This window comes from Globicephala melas, chromosome 14, assembly GCF_963455315.2.
Source record: "Globicephala melas chromosome 14, mGloMel1.2, whole genome shotgun sequence".
Lineage (NCBI taxonomy): Eukaryota > Metazoa > Chordata > Mammalia > Artiodactyla > Delphinidae > Globicephala > Globicephala melas.
Window position 1 is genome coordinate 80,522,617 of NC_083327.1, and position 8,121 is coordinate 80,530,737.

The following is an 8,121-nucleotide window of genomic DNA, read 5'->3' on the forward strand; positions in this document are numbered from 1 at the left end:
CATATGAAGAGAATGGGAAACACACCCAGTACTTAAACAGCTAACATGAAAAAGACTATTTTATTATATGTATTCTGGAAGATAATATCAAAAAGGGTTTTACAAGCAGTAAAAAAAAAAAAAAAAAGACAAAAAACAGTAGAGCTCTTTCTATAAATAAAATCTTGCACATAAGACCCGCAACATGTAACACTGAGGAAGCTCCTCCTGTTGCTGCCCAGGTGGGGCCCGGGCCCAGCTGTCCCATCCCCCATCCCTCTGAGGTCCCGACTTGGAATCCCCAGCACTCTACAGGAAAGAGTCTGGAAACCTCTAGACTCTCCTGCTCCGCTGTTCTCCATATGCATTCAGAAGCCTGTGAGTAAGTGGATTTAAAATGTGAGAGGAGAAACGTTAGACACGAGAAAGGATTTTCAAAGCATTGAACTGAAGGCCCCAAACAGAATTCCAGTGGCTTCTAATTGTTGATAAAAGGAAGTACAAAAAGCAACCCCTTTAAGGCCACTCATGATCTGGGGTCAACCTCTCTCTCCAGCCCAGTCTTCCACCATCCAGCCCTGCACCTTGTACCATGCTGTAACCCTCCGCTGTCCTGTCTGCACCCACCTGTGGCACTGAAATGGGGAGAGTAGGAATGGGATGTGCTGTAAGAATAACATTGAATTTTGAAGATTTAGTGTGAATAAGGAACGTAAGTATCTCAATAATCTTTATATCAGTGGCATCCCATTTTTGACGTATTGGGTTAAACAAAATATATTACTAAAATTACTTTTACCTTCTTCTTTCTACTTTTTTAGAAAAACGTAGCTGTTAGAAAATGTACCTTACATATATTGCCTGCATCTGTGGCTGCTTCCAGCCAGTGGTCTGGCTGTTAACACAGGTGGCCCTTCAGGGGCGTCCACGGGCAGTGAGGTGGGGGGGACCATGGAGAACCAAAGTACGTGCCCCTAGTGAGGCAGAAATGTGGGCCCAGTTGTCTCTAGTCCTCCCGAGTTTATAAAAAGACATTGGTCATCTGGTTGTAAATGTGTGAGGGGAGTGAGTTGCTCATGAGTGTGCATGAATTTTCCAGACTTTTAGAGGTTGGCAACTATTCCATAACTTTAAAAACAAATCTAGCACAACACTGTTCAAGCCAAACAAAATACGTCAGGAGCCAGACCTGGGCCACAGACCGCCAGTATGTGCGATGCTCTTCACTCTTTCCATCTTCCCAAGGACTGTGCGTCTAGCTGCTTTGCCCCACGTCAGTTGGGAGGGCTTCCCAGGCCGGTTCCCATATCTTCCCATCCCCAGCATCTCATCTGTGGCACCAAATATGCTAAGTAGATGATTGTTAAATGACTAAATGAATGAATGCGTTCTGGAATCTTCTTGCTTGGAGGTTCTTCAATGGGAAATATTTTTTCCGGGGTCTGAGTTGTGGTCCTGCCCTGAAGGGAAATGGGGAACCAGCTACTTTACCTCCCAAGACCCTTCTCATTGGAACAAACACTGCAGAACATCCATTTCTTGGAACAAAAGGAGTTCCTGAAGGTCCTTTTTGTGTTAGTGTTGAAAATATTTTAAAAAGTCAGAAAGTGTGATTCCTCCAGCTCCATTCTTCTTTCTCAAGAAAGAAATGTGTTTCCATACACATTTAAAAATTTTTTGTTCTAGTTCTGTGGAAAACGCCATTGGAAATTTTTTTTTTTTTTTTTTTTTTTTTTTTTGCGGTATGCGGGCCTTTCACTGTTGTGGCCTCTCCTGTTGCGGAGCACAGGCTCCAGATGCGCAGGCTCAGTGGCCATGGCTCACGGGCCCAGCCGCTCCGAGGCACGTGGGATCCTCCTGGACAGGGGCACGAACCCGCGTCCCCTGCATCGGCAGGCGGACTCTCAACCACTGCACCACCAGGGAAGCCCGCATTGGAAATTTGATAGGGATTGCATTGTATCTGTAGATTGTCTTGCAAAGTACGGTCATTTTAACAATATTGATTCTACCAATCCAAGAACACGGTATATCCTTCCATCTCTTTGTGTCATCTTCAATTTCTTTTATCAGGGTCTTATAGTTTTTGGAGTACAGGTCTTTTACCTCCTTAGGTATAGAAAAGTATAGTTAACCCTTCCCTAAAAGGTCATAAAATTATTATACATCCATGTTTACTAAATAATTAACCTCTATTTTGTAAACTGTAAGAATCACAATTCTCAGATCATTTATATCAGAATATCAAGAATGCCTCTGAGTTCTTGCAATCTGTATTTTGAGCTAGGACCATACAGTGCATTGGGAAAGGATTTATTTAGACTATGTGTGAACTTAAAAATGTTAATTAATAAAGCTGAATAGTTTTTAACATGTTTTTTGAAAAGTTGAAACTGAAATACTGGAACTTAATTTTTCTTTTCTTTTTTTTTTTTTTTTTTGCGGTATGCAGGCCTCTCACTGTTGTGGCCTCTCCCGTTGTGGAGCACAGGCTCCGGACGCGCAGGCTCAGCGGCCATGGCTCACGGGCCCAGCCGCTCCGCGGCATGTGGGATCTTCCTGGACCGGGGCACGAACCCGTGTCCCCTGCATCGGCAGGCGGACTCTCAACCACTGCGCCACCAGGGAAGCCCAGAACTTAATTTTTAAATGAGTTTTACCTGGAGCCACAGGACCTGGGGCAGCTTCCACGCTCCTCAGGACCCGGCTGCAGGTGCATCTGTGGAGGAAGTGACTTCGTGTCCTGGTCTGTGAGCGGCCAGGTGCCCCCAGGCTGTGCGTGGCTGGCAGTGAACACAGGTTGCTCAGGAGGCCACGCAGATCGGAGTGTTCTGCACCCCCTGCACCCTGAGTCATCGGATCCCAGTGAGAACGCATGGACTTACACAACCATACCCTTGCCAACATCGTATTTTGTAACATATACACTACAACATTTCAGAACTCCTGGAGGTTTAAATTCTTCAGACTTTTTTTTTTTTTCAATCTAGTGATTTACAATGTAACCACTTAAGTGTTAACCTTACTTTTCTGAGCCCACATGTCACTCACTGTCCTGAATCCTTGAGAGGAGGCGCTGGCCCAAGCAGAGACACTGGCCACGTGGCCCGAATGTAAGCCGCTTGCTCCCTGCGTTTCAGTACTGCACTAACACAATCAACTTTTGAATTTGAAAACTTTGCAGTTTTCAAGTAACAACAATAAACATAAATCAAAAATCCTAAGTACTTTACATCACCATGTGGGAAGCCAGCCAAAGTACCTACCAGGAAAACCTGGAGAAAAATAAGAAAATGGGCAAAAAAAGACAAGGAATTAAAAACGGCTCTCTCTAGGAATGAAAATGTAATCTAGGAACTTGAAAACGGGACTCCTGAATACACTTGAGAAAAGACGTGTCTTTCCAGTCACCAGCACACAGAACTTGGGCTCTGCATTTATTAAGTTCCTTCCAAAACCTTGCGTGCTGGGCTTCCCTGGTGGCGCAGTGGTTGAGAGTCCGCCTGCCGATGCAGGGGACACGGGTTCGTGCCCCGGTCCGAGAAGATCCCACATGCTGCAGAGCGGCTGGGTCCGTGAGCCATGGCCGCTGAGCCTGCGCATCCGGAGCCTGTGCTCCGCAACGGGGGAGGCCACAACGGTGAGAGGCTTGCGTACCGCAAACAAACAAAAAGAAAACCTTGCGTGGACCTCAGCAACACGGTCACAAGATCACGTGGTTTTGGTAAAGTGCACGCAAGTTGGATATTTTGGCTGCTCGCGGCCAAGACCGTTGTCTCTCTGCCCTTCAGCTTCCCCCTTTGTCATACCTCCCCCCATATCAGGTGGAGCTGGAAAGTCAGCGGGCCTGCGGGTGATCTGTCTAAAGAGAAGTTGAGTTGAGCTTCGTGCGATACATACATTTGTATCGTTTCTCTCTCACACACACACACGTATATAGATATATCTCACAGCCGTTTCCACGCGCAATTATATCATTGCCAGCTGATGTAGGAGCAGCTTCCAGGAATTCTCCTGCCTCCCCGCTGCTGAGTCCTCCAGGTCAGACACAGATGTACAAAGACTCAGGAATTATTGCAACATGAATGTGAGCTCCAGTGCATAGAATCAGAAGTTACCCCATAGAAGTTCCTCCAGCATCAGGAACGAGAATTGGGAACAGAGGATTTAGTTCTCCCTGATGCCTATTCAGAATTAAAATCCTCTCTTACCAGGATTATACTGCATAATGCAGTGTGTGGAATTATAAACACATTGTGCAGCTTTGTTTTTCTTTGCTGGGAACAGTGCAGAATAGAATTGATCAGAACTCCTGTGTTCAGGAATAAAGATGCAGACGTAGAGAATGGACTTGAGGATACGGGGAGGCGGAAGGGTAAGCTGGGACGAAGTGAGAGAGTAGCATGGACATATATACACTACCAAAGGTAAAACAGATAGCTAGTGGGAAGCAGCCGCATAGCACAGGGAGATCAGCTCAGTGCTTTGTGACCACCTAGAGGGGTGGAATATGGGGATATATGTATACACATAACTGATTCACTGTGTTATACAGCAGCAACTAACACAACATTGTAAAGCAATTATACTCCAATAAAGATGTTAAAAAATAAAATAAAAGTGAGGAGAAAAAAAAAAAAAGAACTCCTGTGTTCAGAGGGCATGAACTTGCAGCAGGAATCCAAAAAGTTGAGTGTGTCCATAACAGCCCCTAGGGAAAGGAAGATTGATAGAGATTTTCCCAAGTTTGATAATGATCCCAAAACTTTACACAACATCATCAAAAATGAGTTGAGAAGCTAAAGGAAACTTTTCTAAACTATCAGATGGTAAAACAACAAGGCTCAAAAGATGATTGAAGTAGCTTTTCATTTTCTCTACAAAAAATAGTATAAAATTCTTGCTGTATGAAGAGGTGATCAGACTATGCAGTCCAGTGCTCGCTTCGGCAGCACATATACTAAAATCGCAACGATACAGAGAAGCTGTTTTGTTCACGGATATGTCCTCAGAGCCTAGAGCAAGGCCTGGCACACAGTAAGCGTTCAATAAGTGTCTACCGAATGAGTGACCTCCAAAACAAAAAGACTATGCAGCCAAAAAAGTAGGAAAAGGGTATTACAGTCAGGCAGCTAATTAATAAAAATAGTATGATATTTTTCTAGGTCTAGCGATGTTTTTTATTTGACAGCTTTTTAAAATTGGTAACATACTGCAGCTTATCTTCTCATGCCAAATTAATATTTTCACTAGGTACCTAATTTCATGTTAAAATTTTTATATTCTTTTTCTTAAAGAGGACGACTCCCAAATTGTGTAAGCTTCAGGCCCCACAAAACCAGATCCACCCCTGCCCTTGGGTGAAAGTGGAGATGACATTCAAGAGAAATGTGAGACACACATTTTCCTACTGGCAGAGGAGGAAAAAAATGAGGTAAAAAAAAAAATCCTAATGACAAAATGACTGAAGCAGGGAAATCTGAAAATGGCTAAAATTCAGCAAAGAAAAATGAATCCTCTAGTGGCAGAGGAGGGAAAAAATAAGGTAGAAAAAAAATCCTAATGACAAGATAACTGAAGAGGAAAATCTGAAAATGGCTAAAATTCAGCAAAGAAAAATGAATCCTCTAGCCTATAGGCATTCTCCCTCCTCAGCAGTTTTTCTTCCAGCAGCAATAGCACCCCCAGGGTTCAGCCTGGATGACAAGCACCAAACAGGCTTCCAGAACATGTCCACTGAATGTCCTAATTCAGAACCTGCCTCCCCTCCCTTGCAAGACCTCAGCCTGGCCCCTGGAGCTCCAGGCCAGATAATGAAATCCAGCCTCTGCCTTGTAGCCCTCAAAGCTGGCTCATTCTCATAGGTAGGTGCTGTTCCCCATGAATGAATGGGAAGCAACAGACTCAGGGTCTCAGGGTCTTATGGTTTGTGTTTCTTTTACTCACCACGAGGATGAAATTGTCCTGAGCCATTGATGCTCTTTTCCATCGCTGGTTGTGCAAGGAGCAACCATGTTAAGCACAAAGTACCCCTTCCAGCCCAGACCCTGTCAATACATACCTGACCCACCCATACATCAGGTGCTGTTTGATTTGCTCATCCAGACAGAAACTGAAACGGGCTTCCTGTCAAGACCAAAGCTTTCCCTCTACCCAGCCCATCTCACTTGCTACTGGTCCTCATTTGAACTTGGTCTTGTCTTGCTAACTCTAGACTGTGGCTCTGACATCAGCTTCTGGCCTCTCTTCCATCTTGGCAACCCTTCAGGCTCCATTCCTGGCTTGGAAGCCCGGGTTTTGCTGTGCTCAGTCTGCCTTCCTGCTCCCTCTCCACCCAGAAACAAGATCACAGGGCCCCACAGAGGTCCCTGCACCTCGCAGCATCTCCCCGTCTCTGCCCTCTGCTCCTTCTCTGCGCCCTTGGCCTCACTCATGGTGCTCATGCTGCAACCTTTGTTCCCAGGCCCTTCCTGTTCTTCTTTCTCTGCCTGTTTGAGTTTGAACGTTGATTTTGGGCTCTGGGTCGGCAGCCACGTCCCTCCTCCATGCTTGGCTAGCTCCCAGAACCCAGGCCAAGGCCAGATCCCTGGAGACCCACTGCAAGGAAAGGAAGTTGAGCACACACAGTCCAGTTTTGCTTTTTCCCTTTGTCTGAACTTCCATGTTGCCCCAGATGAGCACACCCCCCACTCTAGACCCCACTCCACAGAATTTCGCTGACTCACCCGTTCCAATGGTGGGATGAGGACAGGGTTTGGCAGCTAAGTTTATCAGGATAGAAGGGTTGGGAATTACCTGGCCCAACACTAAGTCTGGAGCTATGACATCACCAGCGCCCTGTAGTACCCAGTTTTGTTAACCCCTAGGTTCACCCAGCTCACTTCCCTCCTTGTCTAGAAACCAACCAGCTTCCCAAGACCAAAAACACGATATGCAAGAACTTGCAGGAGATTATGCATGCTGCAGGCCTCATTGTCTGATTTAAGCTTTGTCTAGGAACCTCTGTGTAATGGCCAAGCCTGAGAACGTGGTCACACACGCGCGCCCTTTCATCTTTCTTCAGTTCTAGGTGGTGATGTATTTTTATGGTTCTTCAGAATGAGGAGGTACAAATGACTGGGGTAGTAAAGAAAGCCTTCCAAACAGTTTATATTTAAAATAAACTTAATCCAAACACTTGGATATAAAGCAAATTAAGTAGGAAAAATAGTTTTGACGACACAAAAAATGTGGGCAATTTCCTAAACACAGCACTTTGTTCATTGCTGAAAGGTGTTTCGGTGTTTCATCAAACCTTGCAGCTATGTCAGAACTTGCAACATCAAGAAGGCAACTTGAAGGGAGTGTCCATCAGGTACCATATCTGAGAAGTTAAGCTAAAAAGGCTGATAAAGAATTAAGATGATATAATTCCAACTTCAAACTTTGAAATATCCAAATTCTCCACTTCAGCTGGATTCCAACCAAGTGAAACGTATTGAGAAATTAGGTCTCGGTCTTCATGAGACAGAGTAAAGCTGAGAAGTATGGAGTGACAGGAGGTAGCAACTTCCTGGATGACAAACTTCCCCTGAGCTTTCTCCAGACTCTCATCTGGAATTGCCAACAGTCAAGAACAGACACCAAAAGATCACATCTGGTAAAAGGACCACAGGCCAAAGTGACGTTGCCAGCATGGGTTGGCCTGGATTTTGTCCCATGTTCTACCCTGAATTCCTTTTGAAACAGTCATCCTGTGTGGGGCAAAGACTTCAGACTTAAAAGTTGTATGATATTCCCTTAAATCTTGTTCTTTGCTCCTGCGACTAACTCATTTTGAACTGATTACACATTAATTGCTATAAGCCTTTCTTGAACAGTTGCATACCATGTCTAATCTCCCTTGTAGCCATATGAGGGCTCTGAAGTTCTGGTTCCACTTGGGATATGATGTCCCCAAACCCAGAACTGAGCACGGGGTGGTTGTAGGGGGTGGGGAGCAGCCCTTGGTCACCTGATGGAATGTAAAGAGCCAGTGGAAGTCAACTACATTCGGATAAACTAAAATCAAAGACAGGCCCATGGTCCAGCTGAGGCACTGACCCAACAAGGAAGGCAGGGAGGCAGGGTCCAGGTAATGGAATGACAATGAGGGTAGAGGTG